The sequence below is a fragment of the Mchenga conophoros genome, linkage group LG16, assembly GCF_057382185.1.
Source record: "Mchenga conophoros isolate Kocher_MC1m ecotype Shallow Benthic linkage group LG16, M_conophoros_male_GT1.1, whole genome shotgun sequence".
Lineage (NCBI taxonomy): Eukaryota > Metazoa > Chordata > Actinopteri > Cichliformes > Cichlidae > Mchenga > Mchenga conophoros.
Window position 1 is genome coordinate 13,750,678 of NC_140541.1, and position 20,245 is coordinate 13,770,922.

Below are 20,245 nucleotides of genomic sequence, written 5' to 3' on the forward strand. Positions count from 1 at the left end.
TGGTTTTCATCCCCTATGACCTGCAGCATGTTTGTAACAGGGTTTTGGTCACTTTAGACCTAACCCCGGATTTTGAAGCTATTTTCATAGCAATTTTATTGTTCCATAAGTCTAAAAATTATGATTGGTACTTGTGTAAAACTGCATGTGCTCCAAGGTAGTGATTTAAAACATTTTTAACATTAAAAGAGCTGGCATATGAGCCCTTCTTAAAGTAAATGGTAAATGGAAAGGTTCTTAGATAGCGCTTTTCTACTCTCACTGAGCACTTAAAGCACTCAATACAACTCATGCATTCACCCATTCACACAAGCACTTTATCGAAGGTTTTTTTGAGTAGGTGACCCGCTCTACTACCTGAGCTACAGCCACCCCAAAAGCTTTCTATTTCTTCTAGTGGCCACAGATAGTATAGCAAAAAAAAAACAAAAACAAAAAACAGTTCTATTTGTTTACTCCTTTTTTAGCATCTTGTTTTTATTTCATGTGTATTTTATTAATGTTAATAGTAACATTAGAAAGCACAGGTGTGTTCTGTAACATCAACGATGGCTGCATTCCACTTAGTCCACTAGAATGGCGTACAGCCACCTCTGCTTTCTATCATACTTTCATAAAGTCTGCTGAGAAAAAGTCTTTTCACTGATGGAACCATCTGAAACTTTACCAGAAGCTCAAAGCACGAGGTAAAACTTGGAGGTTTCCAGTGTAAAAGTGTAAAAAACAAAAGGAGATATTATCCATCTTGGCTCCTGGAAGAATCTGTGCTTGTGCTTTTTGTGTAAATTAGAAATGAGAGGATTTATTTGACTGATGTTGGAGTACACGTAGTTCCAAAAGAGAAGAGATAAAAGCACGGGTGACTAACTCTAATTTACCGAGGGAATAACAAGAGCTTATTTTTAGAAATGATTCTCAACTGAATGAAATATGGCTAGAAAACGGTTGTTATTTGTAACCCTTCAAAGCTCTGATTAGCATAAAAGCACTTGGGATTCTAGCCATTGCTTCACATCTGAGCCAGTTGGAGACACCGTGAACTACTGAGAGAGAATGCACTCGGAATTACTATAGTATTTGGACTTTAGGGTGCTAAACATTTACTACACGGGTAATGCTCAAGTCAAACAACAGAGGTAAAAATGTATAGTTAAATAACATAAAAATACAGCTCAGCACAGCTGTGTTTTGATGTTATTCACTTGTTTATATCAAAACAATAGTTACACTGTAAATATGTCACTGATGTGATTTGTATGCTGTATGCTCTCACACAATTCTTGTGTGTGTGTAATGTCACTAAAAACCTCCCTGTTATTGCTTTGGTTTCTAGCAGATTGCTTCGGTCACCACTAGTTTGTATGAAAAATGCTGTCAAATACTGGTGTGAGATGGTATAGGTGGGCTGACAAGTATGAAAATGGTTGGTGACCCTGAAAGGCAAAAGTCAGGTCTGAGTTGCCATCAAAGCCAGGACTGAGGAAACATGCGTAAGCTAAACACATATATATATATGATTTATGCATGTTTACTTAGCTAAATTGGGGCGACCGTGGCTCAGGGGGTTGGGAATCGCATCTGTAACCGGAAGGTCGCCGGTTCGATCCCTGGGCTCTCTGTCCTGGTCGTTGTGTCCTTGGGCAAGACACTTTACCCTACTTGCCTACTGGTGTTGGCCAGAGGGGCCGATGGCGCGATATGGCAGCCTCGCTTCTGTCAGTCTGCCCCAGGGCAGCTGTGGCTACAACCGTAGCTGCCTCCACCAGTGTGTGAATGTGAGAGTGAATGAATAGTGGTATTGTAAAGTGCTTTGGGTGCCTTGAAAAGCGCTATATAAATCCAATCCATTATTATTGTTATTAAATGTAGTTTTTATCTTATCTAAATTTATAGCGAGCATAATTACCAAATCATAGATGAAAACATAAATGTAATGTAGGATTGCAACACATAGGCTACTGGTTTTGGAATTTAGCTGTTTCATGTCTGTATTTGCATTTTTGTGAATGAGTCAGTGCTAAAAGACTGATTTGATTAGTAACCCAGTGACTCTATATAGCAGAGCTTTTACAGTTTAAACCCAGCTTCTTTGTAGATAATGTAATAGTCATGCATCATTAAACTGCATACATGGCACGCCTAATGAATTTCAGAAAACTTGACCTCAAATCTTGATCTTGATCTTGAGGTCACCAGGCTTTGAATTAGTCCTGGAAAATTACATTTCACCTCTTTCTCAAGTTATTGTGTTCACAAGATTTTCAGAAAACATGACTTTGGACCTTGATCTTGAGGTCAAGATCACTGAGATTTGAACTTACCAAAGATTTTCAGTAGATGCACCTGTGGTATCGATTTAAAACTCCAATGTGGTCTCGTGTTCGCAAACATAAAAATGCAAATGTTCATCATGTATTCCCTGCTGTTGCAACCAAGTGAAATATCACTGAAACATAATAGTTTTTGTCAATAATCACCTTATAGCAATACTGTGAGTCAGTACTCTATTTTCTTTATATATTTTATACATTCCTTTATCTAAATATTTAAACATTAAATTACAGGGTAAAAATACAAAATAAATAGCTAAACACCAGAAATGATATAACCAGAAATTATTATAAACACACCACAAAATAAAAATGTGACATGCACTGTATGTATGTATATTATAATATTCAGGATACTTAAAAGTTTGCACTGAAAATCAAACAGTCAAACATTTATTCGTATGAATATTTGCTTTGCTGCCCTTTATATTACCTTATCTTAGTTCTGTGTTTCAGTCAGAAATACCTTCTGCCAAAAAGCCCTAAAGGAATACTTCCCAGCAAAAATCCAGTGGGCATAACCTGCACCCCCAGCAGTACATAGTGTATACTTTAAACACCTCTGCTGCTTTTAGGAGGTTTTGTTTGCAGAAGCAACACAAGGCCTTTTTAATTTCGCTCAGGTTTTACAGAAAGGACTCTTCAGTCCAAACATTATCACAGGGAAACTGTGTCATGCTTTATTCCTTAATATTCTCCCTTCGTCCTCTATCAGGTGCTCGCCTCACTCCCGGACTACATGCGAAAACAGCCAGCAGCATGCTGTAACAGGCTGTGCATGTTTACTGATGTTACTAATGGGAAGGGAACAAAGGGGAGGTCTATATGTACATGCTGTGAATCCATGACTGAAAGACAGAGCACGTGCAGATCAAGGGTAGTGGGCCTCCCCCTCTGAGCAGAGAGGGATTCTGTTTTGCTCATGAGGTTGCCTGGCAACTGTGACGTAACAGGAGTACATGACAAAGAGAGGCAAAGAGGGAAACAGGAATCACTATGGCTGCTATGACCAGATGTAACTACATGCCATGGATCGATACTGCACATGAACATATAAACCATGCAGATTGTTTACTGAACCACAAAATATCTTCAAGGATTGGTTTAACTAGTGCCTAGTCAGTCTAACTGCTAGGTGCTGATAAATACTAGTAGACAATAATTACTACTGTGTCTGTAATATAATATTAAGCAATTGTAAGATTGACCTATATTTTAAGGGTATATGCCTAAATTAGGCATAAACTGAGGTTGCTCCCTCTGCACTGCTGCTACGAAAACAAAAGTGCCAACCGTCCAAAAATATTTTCATCTCTCCTTCTTTCTTTGGCTTGTACATTTTCTCCGGTCTTGTTTGTGTTTCTTAGTTATTCCATTAACTTTTCCCTTTCTTGTTCCAACTACTTTTAGTGCTTTTAGTTTTCTGCTTTCCTGCCTTACATAAATTAGTTAACTCTACCTGGAAATACCAGCGTAATTCTGCTTTTTATTATGTTACTGTGAATGTTTTTAGTGATTTTGAACATTAACGTGAAGCAATCAAATAACAACAAAAGAAACAATGAAGTGAGTTCACCAGTGGGAAGACGCGGTGCACTAGATGGTGGAAAATCGATTGAAAAGTAAAAGGAAAGTGACATGTCCAGCGGACTACTTGAAGGATACCAGTCTGTGTATTATGCAGAATAAAGAACATCAGAGTGCTTGTTTATTAAAGTTAGCTTGATAATGGTAATTAATTGCTCCACAGTTGGATTTTGAATGGATAAAATTCTGCTGGACTGAAGTGTCTTTGGGCTTGTTTTGGCAGTTAAAACTAGCTTTCATAACTACTGTTACCACTGTATACCCTGAAAACATATTTTATTCCATTTAAAAGTAAAAACTTTAAAAAAAATGAATGTGTTTTCTGTTTTACAGAAGTTGACAGAGTGAATGCAGTTTGGGCCACCAGGTGTTTACAACTGGTAAACCATATGCAAATAATGAGCAGAGGCAACTTTACATGAAGCTTGTTGTTGCCATACTGGCTGGTTAAATGACCATTATATCTCAGCAAAGACTTTCAATACTGTTTGTGGGTGCAAATAAAAAATTAAAAAAAGAAATTAATGAATTTTACAAACTTTTGTTTGTAAAAAATTATTTTTAACAAATTAACAAAATGCAATGAAATTTAATGATTCAACATCAGCTGGACTTTTAAGAAAAAAATCCATAAGACAAGGACACAAAAAGCTAATGTTGCATAAGTATCAATAAAAAAGCCAGTCAAACCTCGGTGGAGTTATGGGATTTAGATCTTCATAGCAACAATTGGTCTTTTCACTCAGAGGTTTTTAATTCACAAAGTGACCTAACATACCTAGTGTAAAATCAGGAAATATACTAGGATGTGAGAGTAACGTCAGTCTTTGTATATGCCTCTCTCTCAGAGAGTGATATATATGTATTTTTATGAAATAAAGCAAGTATTCCTGAGTCCCTCCAGTCTTTAATTCATTCTCAATAAGCCAGTCAAAACAAAGCTGAGCTGTATGAGCCTCCGCATTAAAACTGTTGCCTGTGGTTTTAAAATGCGACGGTGACTCATAGAGCTTTGCAAAGAAAAATAGAAGGGTTATTTACACCTCCATGCACATTATGTTCATTCTGCATGCCGGAAAAAGCAATAGCACCTTTACCAGATACATAGTTTTTTAAGTTGCATTTAGGTGGCAGACAACAAAAAGGCATTGTAGTGAAACAGGTCATCTTACACGTGGTCACCAGAGTAGGCCCATAAAGTACCATCGAAAGATGGCAGGGAAGACATACGAATGAGACATCACCACCATGGAGGTTCAGCAGGTTATCTAAGGTCACCAGAGCAGCTGTAGAGCCCCTGGAGGGACACCCTGCATGGGTTTTGGGTCTGACAAATGCACACATCCACAGACGTCTCTTTCCTTTCCTCCAGTAATTTTTGGCTAGTAAGGATCAAGCTTTGTTACACTGGCTTTGTTTTCCTGATTTGCCGTATCGCCTTGTTGTTTTCCATGTGGTTTGAGACTTGTTTATTGTTCGTATGCTACATGTTAGCTACTGTAGAATAGCAGCCTTTGACACTGTTGCCAGGTTGGTGGCACTTTAATTTGGAAGAGGCAAATATGCATGTAAACATTTAATGCTTTTAGAGTTGCATATAATTACTGTATGTCACTGCTCTGTTTATTTACACTTACAGCAGCTCTTCTGTCACTGTGGTGCTACAAAAGGTCCACCAAAACTTATGGATGTGTTTTAAAGAATAGCACAGCACTTCAGAATGTTTGGACATATGTGTGTAAGCTACATTATCATAAAATGAAAGGAACCACCCTTTAAAGCCGCATGAGGATCGCAAACTCTGCACAAACCACAATGCGTGGGTGGTGAGACTGAACCAAAACAGTGAAGTTGTGGGCTGGACAGCTTAACAGTGAGCGGAAACTCACTATAAAGCTCAGTGAAACCAAAAGCAGCAGATATAAGAGATGATTCATTGTAAATTCAGCACTACAAGCAACATCTTCCATAATAGACTTATTTTGGTATTAGTAAAGAAATTTTCCCTATATCAAACAAATTTGTCAGCCTGCTGCACTGCATTTTTCAACTGACAGTCTGTGGTTGACAACAGTTATCTTTAGAACAGACCAGCTAGAGAGCAACATCTCCACACTGTTCTGACGTAAAGAGGTTTTAAGAGTTGAGACAAATCCACTTACTCATTGGCATGGAGACAGTCAATAATAGCTGGTTTAAAGTTATTGATCGCAATATTTTACATAATGAAAACAAAGACTATAACATGTCCTCTTTAGGTCAAAATATGGTTAATTATCAAACTTAGAGATCCGTCCACAGTTGAACGTCAGACTGGCTGTCTGACGTTAAACTGTCCCTTACAACTTTGTTTGTTTTGGTGCCTTTTGGAACATTTTTGAAGGAATTGTGTAACAAATAATGTGACTTACTCCGTGGTGCAACCCATCCAAGCAGTTTGTGAGTGCGAGTGAGTGAAATTCTAGTATTTTATTAGTCTGTTACTTATCATGTTTGCTAGCGTTGGGAACCTCTATGGTTTAAACATATAATAGTTTCATTTATTTCTTTGAATGACAAAATAAAGACAAGAAATACAGTCATCCAAATTTCCTCGACTAAAACTATGATAGCAGAAAGTTGAATATGTGCCATTTTATTACCGTTCAATCTGAACCTACGTACCACTCCGGTCTGATGTCTCAGCATTCACTAGCAGGACATGTTGCAAGATATTAAGCATGTGGAGAGAGAAGCACTGCCAAATTAGGATAGTGATGATGAGTTCAGTGATACGACAGAAGAAGGAAGGGAGTGTAAACAGGGACATGATTATGTGCAGAGAGGACTAAATGGAGATGAGTCTGCAGGATAAAAGCAGAAGGTTGATTCATAGTCCAGTCATCAGAATTCCAACTAAGAAATTGTGAGGCAATGCACTTCAGTGTAAAACTGGAAGCCAAATGCCATGCAGCATGCTTCTGACGTCCCCACTGTAGAGGGCTAAACAGGATACTGTGGACTGGGAAGGCCCCTTCTACAGGAAGAGTGTTTTGATAGCTGAAGCTATGTTCTGAGACAGAGTATTTTTCCCTGTCCGCTGCAGGAAGCCATAGGACTGTGTGACCATATGATTAAATGGATAGAGACAGCAGCTTTTTTCTGTGTCAAACATCAGTCACTTACAGCACTGAGATAATCTTCATGATCCAAGCACTTCTAAATATAGACATCCTGTCATAACTGGGTCGGTAGATTACCAAAACACTTTAGAAACCTCACATTCTAGCTCCAGTTCACACCTGCATTATGTAGTAGCTCATACTGCAATGCTGCATTGTCTGCCTATGTTTTAATGAAACAAAGGCAGACAAAGCCTATGTTTCACTGAACTGAGGATTGAGTGTTTTTGGTGCAATTCATTTCTTTTACTCTAAAACTGTATTTTTCCTCAGATCTACTCTGACACAAGAGCTCAGCTTATATATCAGTAGACACACTTGAATTCAACTTGTTTGTGAATGTTTATAATGGGGAAACGTTTATCATTTCCACCCACAACAGAAAGCCCTACCATTTGACAGCCTTTAAACCCCACCCAGTGAGTGAGAAAGTGAGAAAGAGAAGGTGATCTCGAAGACTGAACCACGTGAAATTTAAATGAATTTATGTGTAAGTTCAATACGGAAGATGTGTAATCACTCTTCTGCCTGCTTTTCTAAGTGTCCAGCTGCTTTTCTGCTCTTTACAGGACTATTGCCTTCTCACTCTGTCAGTCTCAATACTGGCATCATTACTCTAGTCCAGTCATCTTCCAATATAACCCACCTCATCCCCAGCTCCACCTCAGTCACCTCAGCCAGAGCTCTAGTCAAGCCTCAGTCCTCATCTTCACCACCACCAGCATCTAGACTGCAGGGGGTCCTGTTCTAAATTGCATCAGTCCTGGGATTCCCGATCTGCCATGATGTGTGATCAGAGTCTAATTGCCACATTTATTTCTCAATCTCAATAAATAATGCTAAATTCTTCCAAGTGATCTCTCCTTATTGGACTAATTTCCACATGGAAATTACCAAGCCTGGCTCACACAGATGAAACCCACACTCCAAGTGCTCAAAGGTTACAAACGCAACCCCTGTGGGTGTTACAGAAAGACCAAATTACTGCAACAGGAGGGCTGTCATCATTAGCAAGCACGTTTTTATTTATACAGTCAGCTGAACTTTTTACCCATAAGCATCATGTGTGTCCTGTACATATTCATTCACCTATCCAAATCATCATGCTCCAATCACTTCCATGCCACAGGTGTGTCAGCATGCAGACTGCTTCTAAAAACCTTTTGCAAAAGAATGAATTGCTCTTAGGAGCCACTGAATTCTAGTTTGGTACTGTGATAGGGTGCCGAATGTTTAACAAATTCATTAAAGAAATTTCCTTGTTACTAAATATTCCACAGTCAACTGTTATCGGTATTATAACAAACTGGAACTGATTGGGAATGACAGCAAGTCAGCCACAAAGTGGTAGGCCGTGTAACATTACAGAGAAGGGTCAGCAGATGTGTGGAGTTTGCATGTTCTCCCCGTGTTTGCGTGGGTTCCCTCCGGGTACTCCGGCTTCCTCCCACCGTCCAAAGACATGCAGCTTGTGGGGATAGGTTAATTGGATAATCCAAATTGTCACTGAGTGCGAATGGTTGTCTGTCCCTGTGTGTTAGCCCTGCGACAGACTGGCGACCTGTCCAGGGTGTACCCTGCCTCTCGCCCTATGACAGCTGGGATAGGCTCCAGCGCCCCCCGCGACCCTGAAAAGGACAAGCGGAAGCGAATGGATGGATGGATGGATGGTCAGCAGATGCTGAGGTGCATAGTGCATCTTTCATGTAGTGCATCTATGCCACCTGAGCACTCAAACCACTTTATATTTTTTGTAGAAGCAATCACTACAGACCTCCAAACCTCATGTGGTCTTCACATTAGCTCAAGAACAGAGCTAAAGAGCTTCATGGTTTTGGCTCCGATGGCCGAGCAGCTGCATCTAAGTTTTACATCAACGGGCACAATTGAAACCGTCAGATTCAGTGTAAAGCATGCTGCTACTGGACTCTAGCTGGTAATATGATAGATGAGTCTGGGTTTGACAGTGGCCAGTAGAACGTGACTTGTCTGACTGCATTGTGCAGTGTAAAGTTAAGTGAAGGGGGGTTATGGTGTGGGGCTGTTTTTTAGGAGTCTCGTTCCATTTTGGACAACTTCATGCTCTCAACTTTGTGGAGATGGCCCCTTCCTGTTTCAACATGACTGCGCACCAGTGCACAAAACAAGTTCCATAAAGACATGGAGGAGCGAGTTTGGTGTGGAAGAACTTGACTGGCGTGCACAGACTCCTGACCTCAACACAACAGAACACCTTTGGAATGAATTAGAGCAGAAATTGCAAGCCAGGCCTTCTCATCCAAAATCAGTGTCTGACCTCACAAATGTGCTTCCGGAAGAATGGTCAAAAATTTCCATAAACATTTTCCTAAATCTTATGGAAAGCCTTCCCAGAAGGGTTGAAACTGTTATAGCTACAAAGAGTGGGCCGACATATTAAACCCCATGGATAAAGACTGGGATGGTACTCTTATTTTAATCAGTGTTTCAAACTTAAATATGATCAATCTATCTCTATTAATGGGCTACGTACCACAAGCTGGCAGTAATTGAAATCCTAAATAATAATTTGATACTGATGACCATAATTTTTTATTACTAGACCGTGCTTGTAGGTATTAAAGGTACAGTACTGCAGTGCTTTGAATCATATCTATCTAGTAGTCTCCAATTTGTTCATGGAAATGGAGATTCCATTTTACACAGTCAGGTTCCCCAAGTTCTGTGCTACGATCTATTCTGATTGTGATTGAATTATACATCCACCTTCCAATGACACTGCCTAAAAAAAGAAATTAAAAAAAAATTACATAAAGCCTTTAGCATGCATTTTCTCCACGATGCAGATGATACCCAACTTTCTAACCATGAAGCCAGATCAGTAAGTTAAACTATGTCTTAAAGACTTAAAGACCTGGATGACCTCTAATTTCCTGCTTCTAAGTTCAAATAAAAATGAAGTGATTGTACTCAGCCTTAAAAATATAGTGTCTTATTTTTGTGTTTATATTCTATTTACCCTTTATTTGTACAGGTGGTCCCATTGAGTGTGTAACTCTGGATGGTTAGACAGGAAGGAATCTTGGAGTCATTTTTGAACAGGATATGTCCTTCAATGCGCGTATTAAACATATATGTTTAATATTTGTAATAGCCTTAAAATGAGAAACATCTGTCTCAGAGTGATACTGAAAAACTATTCATGCATTTATAACTTCTAGCTGGACTTAATCCTTAATTATGAGGATGTTCTAAAACCTCTGAAAAGCCTTCAGTTGATCCAAAATGCTGCAGTAACAGTACTGACAGGGACTAGAAAAAGAGACCATATTTCACCTATACCAGCTTCTCTTTACTGGCTCCCTGTCAAATCCAAAATCAAATTTAAAATCCTTCTCATCACATGCAAGGTCTTGAATAATCAGGCCCCAGACCTCATAGTACTGTATCACCCCGAGAGAGCACTTTGCTTTCAGACTGCTGGTTTAATTGTGGTCTCTGGTGTATGTAAAGGTAAACTGGGAGGCAGAGCCTTCAGCTTTAAGGTCCCTCTTCTGTGGAGCCATCTTACAGTTTGGATTCAGCAGACAGACACCCTCTCTACTTTTAAGAATAGGCTTAATCCTATCCTCTTTGACAAAGCATGTACGAAGAAAGTTTTTCCTTCCCACAGTCGTCAAAGCACTTACTAATAGGGGGTCATCTGATTGTTGGGGGTTTCTCTGTTTTCTCTGTATTATTATACAATCTTTACCTTATAATATAAAGTCTTTTGGAGGCAACGATTGTTGGGATCTGGTGATATATGAATAGAAATGAACTGAATTGAAATTTTGGCAATATAGTACATACAATTTCTAGATTTGAAGTTTTACTGCCAGTCAAATAAGCCTTTAAAATCTTTAAAGAAAACACCTTGTCTTCAGTCACTAAATAACATAACTGAGAAAAACATGTCATTTAACTTGTCATAAGCAACCAGTCACAGGTCACAATAGGTAAGTTGACAGGTGTTACATTTTAAATGAAGTCTACACTACACTCATTTAATGGTTGTTCTTTATTTTCATGACTATTTAAATTTTAGATTCTCACTGAATGCATTAAAACTATGAATGAACACATATGGAATTATGTTGTAAAGTGTAAAATAACTCAAAACATGTTGTATATTCTTTAAAATAGCCAACCTTTGCTTGATGACTGCTCTGGTGACTACTATTGGTAGTCACCTAAAATGGTTTTCCACAGTCTTGAAGGAGTTCCCAGAGATGCTGAGCACTTGTTGGCCATATTGCCTTTACGCTGTGGTCCATCTCATCCCAAACCATCTCCACTGGGTTGAGTTCAGGTGACTAAGCCATTTGGCGCAGCACTCCATCACTCTCCTTCTTGGTCAAATAGCCCTTACACAACCTGGAGGTGTGTTTGGGGTCATTGTACTGTTGGAAAATGAATGATGGTCCAACTAAACGCAAATTGGATGGCATGGCATGACGCTGTAGTATGCTGTGGTAGCCATGCTGGTTTAGTGTGCCTTCAATTTTGAGGCAAGACACCATCACACCTCCTCCTTGCATGTAGAGACCATCCATTCACTTTTTCTGTGTCGCACAAAGACATCAAAGGAATGTATGTGTGCAACATTTGACAAAGAATGATACATTATGTAAATGTGCATGTGAATGAGGCTTGCCGTAGAGTAGAAAAGCACTATATAAGTATCACTTCATTTACCATTTAATTACTAAAACACATAAACAAAATTAGCCTGATATCATGATTAAACTAGTTACATCTTGACTCACATCTAGAGCCAGCCTGCATGTGCTCTGACTCAGCAGGGACCATATAAAATGCAATAAATTGAGAATAATTAATTGAAAGCAACTCACAACCTCCGAAAGCCTGACTACATTATATTAATAAAATATATTTTAAAAGAACATCTGGTGCCGGATTTTTGTGTTTTCCTCTAAATAAAAGACAATTACACAAATTGGTGACTAAAAATTCACCATAATAGAGAAAATTAAGTCCTTGGACCCCACTTTGTGTGCCCCCCGACAATGCTCGATTGAAACCCGTGCCCAGTCCTGCAGCATGACAGTGAGGAACCAAGCAGTCACATTCATGCTACAGGACTGGGCACAGGTTTCAGTCGAGCACTGCACACCTGCAGCAGCTCATATCTGCTGTTCAATTTGCATTTTCCTGTGTGGGTGTGTTTGTGTGTGTCTCAAATGCACATCATCAGCGCTGTCTGCACATTCAGAGCTTTCACTAAAAGAAGGAACTCTAACAGCAAGTGCACGTGGGCTGAGGTTTAATTCTTTCACCCTTGAGATGAAGTGGGGCCAGTTCTTCAGCATTAGTCACCAAAGCACTTGAATCACTTCAGTCACCTGAATCCTATGGCAGGTTTCCTCTGCTTTGATCAGACAAATTAGTGTCTCTAATGGCTCATTAGGCTTCTTGAAGTGGTCTAAGATGTTAGGGAAGATGCTTAAAGTACTTGAACACTAGAGAAGGGGCTTCAAGAGGACTGACTGATAAATGCAAATGACATTAAAGTGTTTTTTAGATAGAAGAGCACTCGGGAAGAATACCGTTAACTCCCTATTAAAATGGCCTGTATTTGTATAGCGCTTTACTAGTCCCTAAAGACCCCAAAGCGCTTTACACATCCAGTCGTCCACCCATCCACACACAGGTGCCCTGGGGCACACTGACAGAGGCGAGGCTGCCGGACACTGGCGCCACCAGGCCCTCTGACCACCACCAGTAGGCAACGGGTGAAGTGTCTTGCCCAAGGACACAACGACCGAGACTGTCCAAGCTGGGGCTCGAACTGGCAACCTTCCGATTACAAGGCGAACTCCCAACTCTTGAGCCACGATCTCTTCTCTCTTCTCTTCTCTTATCCAAGATTCCCCCAAATTTAAATTCTTAAATGGATTAAATGGATAGAGACAGCAACCTTTGTGTCAAACATCAGTCACTTATAGCAAACTTTTTTAACAATTATATTTATATTTACAGAAACATGGTAATCAGAATATTTTCTGTTAGGCCAAGTCCTCATAGTGCTACAGTGTAGCTGTGGAACTATTATTATTATACTATTATTAATATTATTTTATTACAAAAATGTTTTTATAAATATCTTTACCCTTATTGTTGATAGGATAGTAGAGATACTAATAGATAAAGATAGTAGCAAAGGCAGAGAGAATGACATGCAGGAAGCACAATGCTGCCTGTGTCACCCACTCAACCAGGTGAGCTATAACAGGGCTAGAATCCCCCCCCCCCCCCCTTTTTTTTTTTTTTTTAGCAAAAGCGCTATTATATCTTGCTACAAGCCCATATACAGTGCAGTATATCGTATAATCTCAATTTCTTAGTTCGCATATTTGTCACACTTAAACTTTTAGGACCGTCAAATAAATTTTAATATTAGACTAAGACAACCCAAATAAATATTAAATGCTGCTTTTAAATCATTATTTCATTTTTTATGGGAAAAGAACTATCCAAGGTCCTGTGTAAAAAGTACTTGTCCCTAAAATTGAATTCAAAATCCTGCTCCTCACATAAGAGGTCTTAAATAATCAGGCCCCATCTTATTTTAATGACCTTATAGTACCATATCACTCCATTAGAGCAGCGGTCCCCAACCCCCGGGCCTCGGACCGGTATCGGCCCGTGAGTCGTTTGGCCGCTAGAGTTGAGGCTCAGGTGTGAAATGTATGGTTTTCAGGGTTTTTATCGGTTTTCAGCGTTATTTTGTTATCGTTTTTATTGTTAACTTGGTTTTCCTGGGTCTTTTCACATGTGTTATGAATAAATCTTCTTTTTTTTCAGTACCGGTACTAGTTTTATTTTGTTGTATTTATCCGCGACACCTTAAAGGCCGGTCCATGAAAATATTGTCGGACATAAACCGGTCCGTGGCGCAAAAAAGGTTGGGGACCGCTGCATTAGAGCACTTCAATCTCACACTGCAATCACAAATCTTGTTGTTCCTACAGTATTTAAAAGTAGAATGGGAGGGAGAGCCTTCAATTTTCAGGCCCCTCTTCTATGGAACCACCTTCCAGTTTGGATTTGGGAGACAAACATTATCTCTAATTTTTAGATTAGGCTTAAAACTTTCCTTTTTGCTAAAGCATATAGTTAGGGCTGGATCAGGTGACCCTGAATCCTCCCTTAGGTATGATGCAGTAGGTGTAGGCTGCTGGGGGATTCCCATGATGCATTGAGTGTTTCTTCTCCAGTCACCTTTCTTACTCACTATGTGTTAATAGACCTCTCTGCCCTGAATCATTCTTGTTATTAATCTCTGTCTCTCGTCCACAGCATGTCTTTATCCTGTCTTCCTTCTCTCTCCCCAACCGGTCACAGCAGATGGCCCCGCCCCTCCCTGAGCCTCGTTCTGCAGGAGGTTTCTTCCTGTTAAAAGGGAGTTTTTCCTTCCCACTGTCACCAAAGTGCTTTTTCATAGTGGGTCATATGATTGTTGGGTTTTTCTCTGTATCTATTATTGTAGGGTCTACCTTACAATATGAAGCGCCTTAAGTAAGTAAGTAAGTAAGTAAAACTTTATTTATATAGCACATTTCTAGATAAAAAAAAAATCACAAAGTGCTTCACAAGGTATAAAACAAAAACAGACAAAAGTTAACAAAATGCAATTCTAAAAAGATGTGTTTTCTTTTTCTTGCTGCCACCCTTGGCAGCAAGAAATGTAAACAACTGTTGAAAGTGATGTGGAGGAATTATGTCCCATTCGTTTTTACAGAATTGTTTTAATTCAACCATAACGGAGTATTTTGAACTTGAATCGGCTTTTACTTTCAAGATGGAACCAGAAGGCTAAAGTACCTTTTGTTTTAAGATTACATCATTATCATTTATTATTACTTTTCTGATAGTTATGTGGTTTACTGTCTACTATAACATTTTTATTTCAAATCCTGGTCTTAAAACAAACCACTCCTTAGTCAGTGGAAAACCTTTCTGCTCTGACAGAGACTCCTTTTCTGTGAGATTGTTAATGTGTTGCAACAAAGGTCAGAGGCAAAGGTCTAACAGGCCAAACACAAAATTCGAGACAAATTTAGTGATTATTAATGTTTCAAAAAAGAAACTTAATGGAGCCATGGGTAACCTTATGGACTACACCGTGTTTCATCTTTACCCTTAAAAGGACTGCTGCTGATTGATGTCAAAACGTGACAGGGCACACACATCATGTTCACAAAATCACACATATGCTATTCCTGCTTCTTGTCCCGGACTATCTTTAATTCTCGCCCAACTCATCGCCCGTTAAATCCTAATCTAGAAGATTGATATTCTCTATGATAGTTCTATCAATCTCAAGAGAATGAATCACAATAGCTTTCACCTATGCTTTCATAGGTCTGTATGATGAGCATTGTTAGTCATCTGCTAAACTTCTACCACACTGTTATTTGCCTACAGCAAGTGTACACTGTGAAGGTTACAAGGATAATGAAAAGACAATATGTATGTGTGTTCTGTGATCTACTGTGGCGAACACCCACAGCACATGGAGCAAAATCTCAGCTTGGAAATGGCACTGTAGGTGACAAACTATCTGGGAGCAGATTGATCTGCGATTAGCACTGCTGCAGGCAAGGCTCACATAGGGCTTTCTGTTCTCTGACCTACTGGGGATGTAGCCTCACAAATACCACGAGTATTTATGGAAGGCCTTGGTGTCATGGCAACTGGGGGATTGTGTGTAAAACGCAGAGGGAAATGGAAAGGCCAAGCTATACACAAGTACTGATTGCACTGTACTTAAAGAGGAATGGCAGTCGGTTTGAAATAAGAGGTTTCCATGCTGCTTGTCCACCCTGTCATGGTTGAGTTTTGTGTATATGAAACATGATTATGTATGAAATACCGCTTTCCCAGAGTTAAATGCACTGACCAAAAAACATTGTAAACACTCTTTAAAGGCAAAAACACCACTGATGCTTCGAATGGCACCTTTAACTTAAAAATACAGTGTATTGACATGTGACCTGTTGTAATTTACCACATTTTAATCGTGTATATACGACTATATAATAAAACTTTTTTTCTACTATTGGATCTCTGTGATGTCATAAAGAGTGGTTGTCCTTCATATGGTCAACTCAGGTACAAAGCTGGTTGTGAGCACAGAAACCACCTAACTGCTGTTTAAACGCTTTGTTTCCAAGGGACAGCCAATCAGATGAAAACTGGCTTAACCCTCTGAGGTCCAGATCATCATCAGTGAAAACCTGAATCCTTTGCAATCACAATATATACATTTTGTTTATGAGAAAAAAAAATGTTCGCCCAAACTTTGGCAATTAAGGGACAAAGAAAATAATTCTAATATGTTTTGGGCTTTATTGGACAGGTACAAAGAAGAGGAAGAAGGAGGAGGAGACATGTGGCAAAAGGGCCGCAGGTCAGATTCAAACTTGTGTCGGCTGCTCTCAGCCATGCAGCATATGGCTTATCTAACTGAGCTACACTGGCACTGAATATAACTTTTCTTTGTCCCTTAATTGCAAAGAAACATTTGCCATTTACATTTACATAAAAAAAATACTTTTTTACTTGACTCCAAACAATAAGGTAGGATTTCAGTTTGGAAAGGGTTAGGGTCATCACCAGGAATACCACTTTTTGATATTTTAATTCTTGGCAACTGGAATATTAATTGGCTTAATAGGAGTTGTTCATAAAGAAAAAGAAAAAGGGATTTAAGTCTTAAGTCAGACTTCTGTAACCTTTTTCAAATTGTGACACAGCCAACAAGGTTTCCCTTAAATAACCACAGAGTCACAATAGACCATAATAGAATTTCTACATACACATATGATATATTTACAAATGTTAAAAGATTATGTTCACAGGCTGTATTGGTGGGGGGTGGGTTCAACTAATCATAACTTGATAAATGTCACCTGAAAGACAAAATTGGAAAACCTGGAAGAGGAATTGTATTCCATGGATCAGATAAAAAATTTTTTTAATATGGATCTATTTCTGAATAACATGAAAAAAAGAAACTTGTCAGATGCATGATGTTAAAACAAGTTGTTTATGGATAATTTAATGAATCTGTCTAACAAACATGCTCCAATCGGGAAGCAAACAGCGAAGGGTTGTCAGATGATGAGTTAAGATCAACAATGCTGCAGAGAGATAAGGGAAAAAGAGACTGCTCAGGAATTGGGTTGTATTTATGACAGAAGTCATATTGTAGATAAAGAATTAAGATGACTAAATCACAACAATAAGAGACAACACTGTAAATAATAGTAAGAAATCATGGAAAGTGATAAATATGTGATGAATTAATAAAATTTCATAGATATGTAGAATTCGGAGGCATATAGGTATTGCTAATTTTATTTTAAAGATTTTTTTGTCAGTAAAGTATACAATTTACTATTTTTTTTTTCAGTTCAACAGATCTTGAAAAATATAATGAAAGATGAAATGTATCATTTTGCATTAAATCAGATTACTGAAGAGTCTAGAGTTGTAAGACCTTTAACCTTATAATATGTTCGGAATTTACCTCCAGATCTGGATAGAAGCCAAAGTATTGCCTTTGCATAAATTTCCTTGACAAGTCTTGATTTTATTGGTTCTGACTGGAAGTGAATGTTTGAAAAGATAATATCGAAACAAATGTTTGATGACTTTTGTCAAAATGGCAAACAGTTTTGCAACATGCATATACCTCAATATTCCACCAGTACTGTATAAGAGACAAACAAAGGGATACTAACAATAGTAAGTTTGTTAAACTTTATCACTGTTTTTAAATAACACTTGATGGTTTTGATCATGACATTCTTATGGGAAAGCTTAACACTATGGTTTCGCACCTTCAGTGTTGACTTTAATGAAGAGAAAATAATTGAGGTAAAAAAAAAAAAACAGGACTTTACTCTTGTGTTCCACAAGGCAGCCATCTGGGCCCTCTTTTATTTTTAATTTTTATGATTTAGTTTGTTAAAATTCTGACAAAGTAATATGTACATTTGCAATACATACATTATTTACAACTTCTTCATTAGCGCCTGCAGGCAGAGCTTACAGGCTGTAAATCAATCAGTGAAAATTATCAAATTAGCAGTAAATATTGTCAAAACTAAATCTGTTGTGTTTGGTTCTAGGAAACCTCTTTCTAAGTCTCATTTGTTGAATTGTGATGTTGATAGGATATCCATTGAACAGGTTAAGAAGATTAAATTAAAAAATGTAAAATTAAATAACTCTTTTTTGTTGGTCTAAACAGGTGAACTATGTAATTTCAACAATGGCTGCTGATAGCTGATAGCTGTTGCTAGAAAGTGCCATGCACCACAACACCTTTGTATATAATTAGCCTATACTGGAACTAATCATAATTATGAAACCTGTCAGTGAAGTCAACTGATGTTAGATCTAGTAAATCCAGTATGAACAAAACAGTTCTTTAATGCTTATTTTTTAATATGCAATATACTTTTTGGTTATAAAGTTTGTGTTTTCTAATTTGGTTTTTGTAAGTTTGAAGATTTTTTTCCCCCCTTGGTGGGCACCAGGAAGAGTAGCAATCACATGGTGGAAGCTAATAAATAAATAAAATTGTATATTACTTCTGTAAGTGCTGCTGAAATTGATAATTTTATTTCTTTTACTTCCTGCTGATTTATGGTTCTGATTATGTTCAAGGAGCACATCTGTTTACAGCAGCAAATAATTCGATTTCACTAGCAAATTTAGGCTACTAAAGTCAAGCATTTAGTTATACATCTTTTGCTTCCCTTCTGATAAGATATACACCACAAATTAGGAGGGTTTACAGCATATAGCTAATTCCAGCTCTGCTTAAAATAGAGATATTCAAAAGGATTCAGCGAGTTAATTTGCTTCTTTCACAGAAAGAATCAGAGTAGAGGGACTGTCTGTTTTCTAAACTTAAATATAAATTTAAATTTGACTATCAACGCTATTAAAAAGTCTAAATGATTAAAATCTTATACCACTTATGACTCATCTGCAAGGGGCTATTTATAGTTTTTTTTGTACTTTAACTTTACGTTGTTATTTCAATAATAATATGTTGTTGTTACATTTATGAAATTGTAGAATAAAAGTCATAAAAATTGTTTAATTAACACAATTTGGGCAAGTGTGGAGTCAAATCTATTAAAATGTACAGTCCTATTTTAACTGGTGTTGCTCTTAAACTATATGGGGCACTCTGAACATTAAAAGTTTTGTTTTGTTTTGTTTTGAACTTAAGATCATGCATTACTATACATGTATAATTGGAATATGTCATAATATACATGTCATATGATTTCCACGTTTATATTCATGTGTTCATATTCATCTATATTTTTGCCAAAGCCGCAGGGAATTACTGGAGACAGGCACAAAGAGCCACAGGGAACACTGGAGCTGCAGGTCTGCAGACCACACATGGCATACCCAAACTGTAATAACTTCACAGGCCATAATACAGATCTATAAAGACTTGATTTCAAAAGAAACATCTTATAGGTTCTGAAACGCAGCATATTTGTGGCTTAAATACGTCCTAATTCTAATCCTACTACTAGGCAGTTCTCCAGTAATGTGGTGGATGGTCGGTGTAGATTTACTACAATATCAAAACACTGTAGGTTTTGCACATCCACTCCTGAGTTACTTTTAACTGTACAAATGTGTGATATAGATGACTGGCGAAGAGACAGTGGTATGCAGCCTTGTGGATACTCAGGACACATTTACCTCTGGATCACTGGAGCGTTAGACCAATCCTTGTTTTGGCCCCTCATGCTTTGTATTGCATCATTTCTCAACCCAACCTCTTCACTAGAAAACCATACAAGGATGTTTTAGTGAAATGGTTGTAGTCTCTTGTAGTTTTGGTCAGCAATACACTGTTAAAAACCTACTGCATGAAAAAGGGTCTAATTAATACTGTGCAAGATTTCACACATATGCAGCAAATATATTATATAGTCTCCATTTAATAAAGCCTGACTTCATAAATGCGACTTCAGTAGGATGAAATGCTTCTGGAGGCCTGTTACCTCTGCTTTAGCTCTGTGGAGAATCTAGGTCTGCCTGGACACTGCTGAAAGCCCTTTATTAGGATATCTTTTTAGT

At 38.2% G+C, this 20,245-nt stretch overlaps 1 protein-coding gene across 4 annotated transcripts in view; it reads right to left on the reverse strand.

The window, feature by feature from the left end:
- Nucleotides 1–20,245, reverse strand: part of dgkg (diacylglycerol kinase, gamma) — a 169,346-nt gene that overhangs the window by 145,883 nt on the left and 3,218 nt on the right. The gene's annotated exons all lie outside the window — the stretch shown is intronic.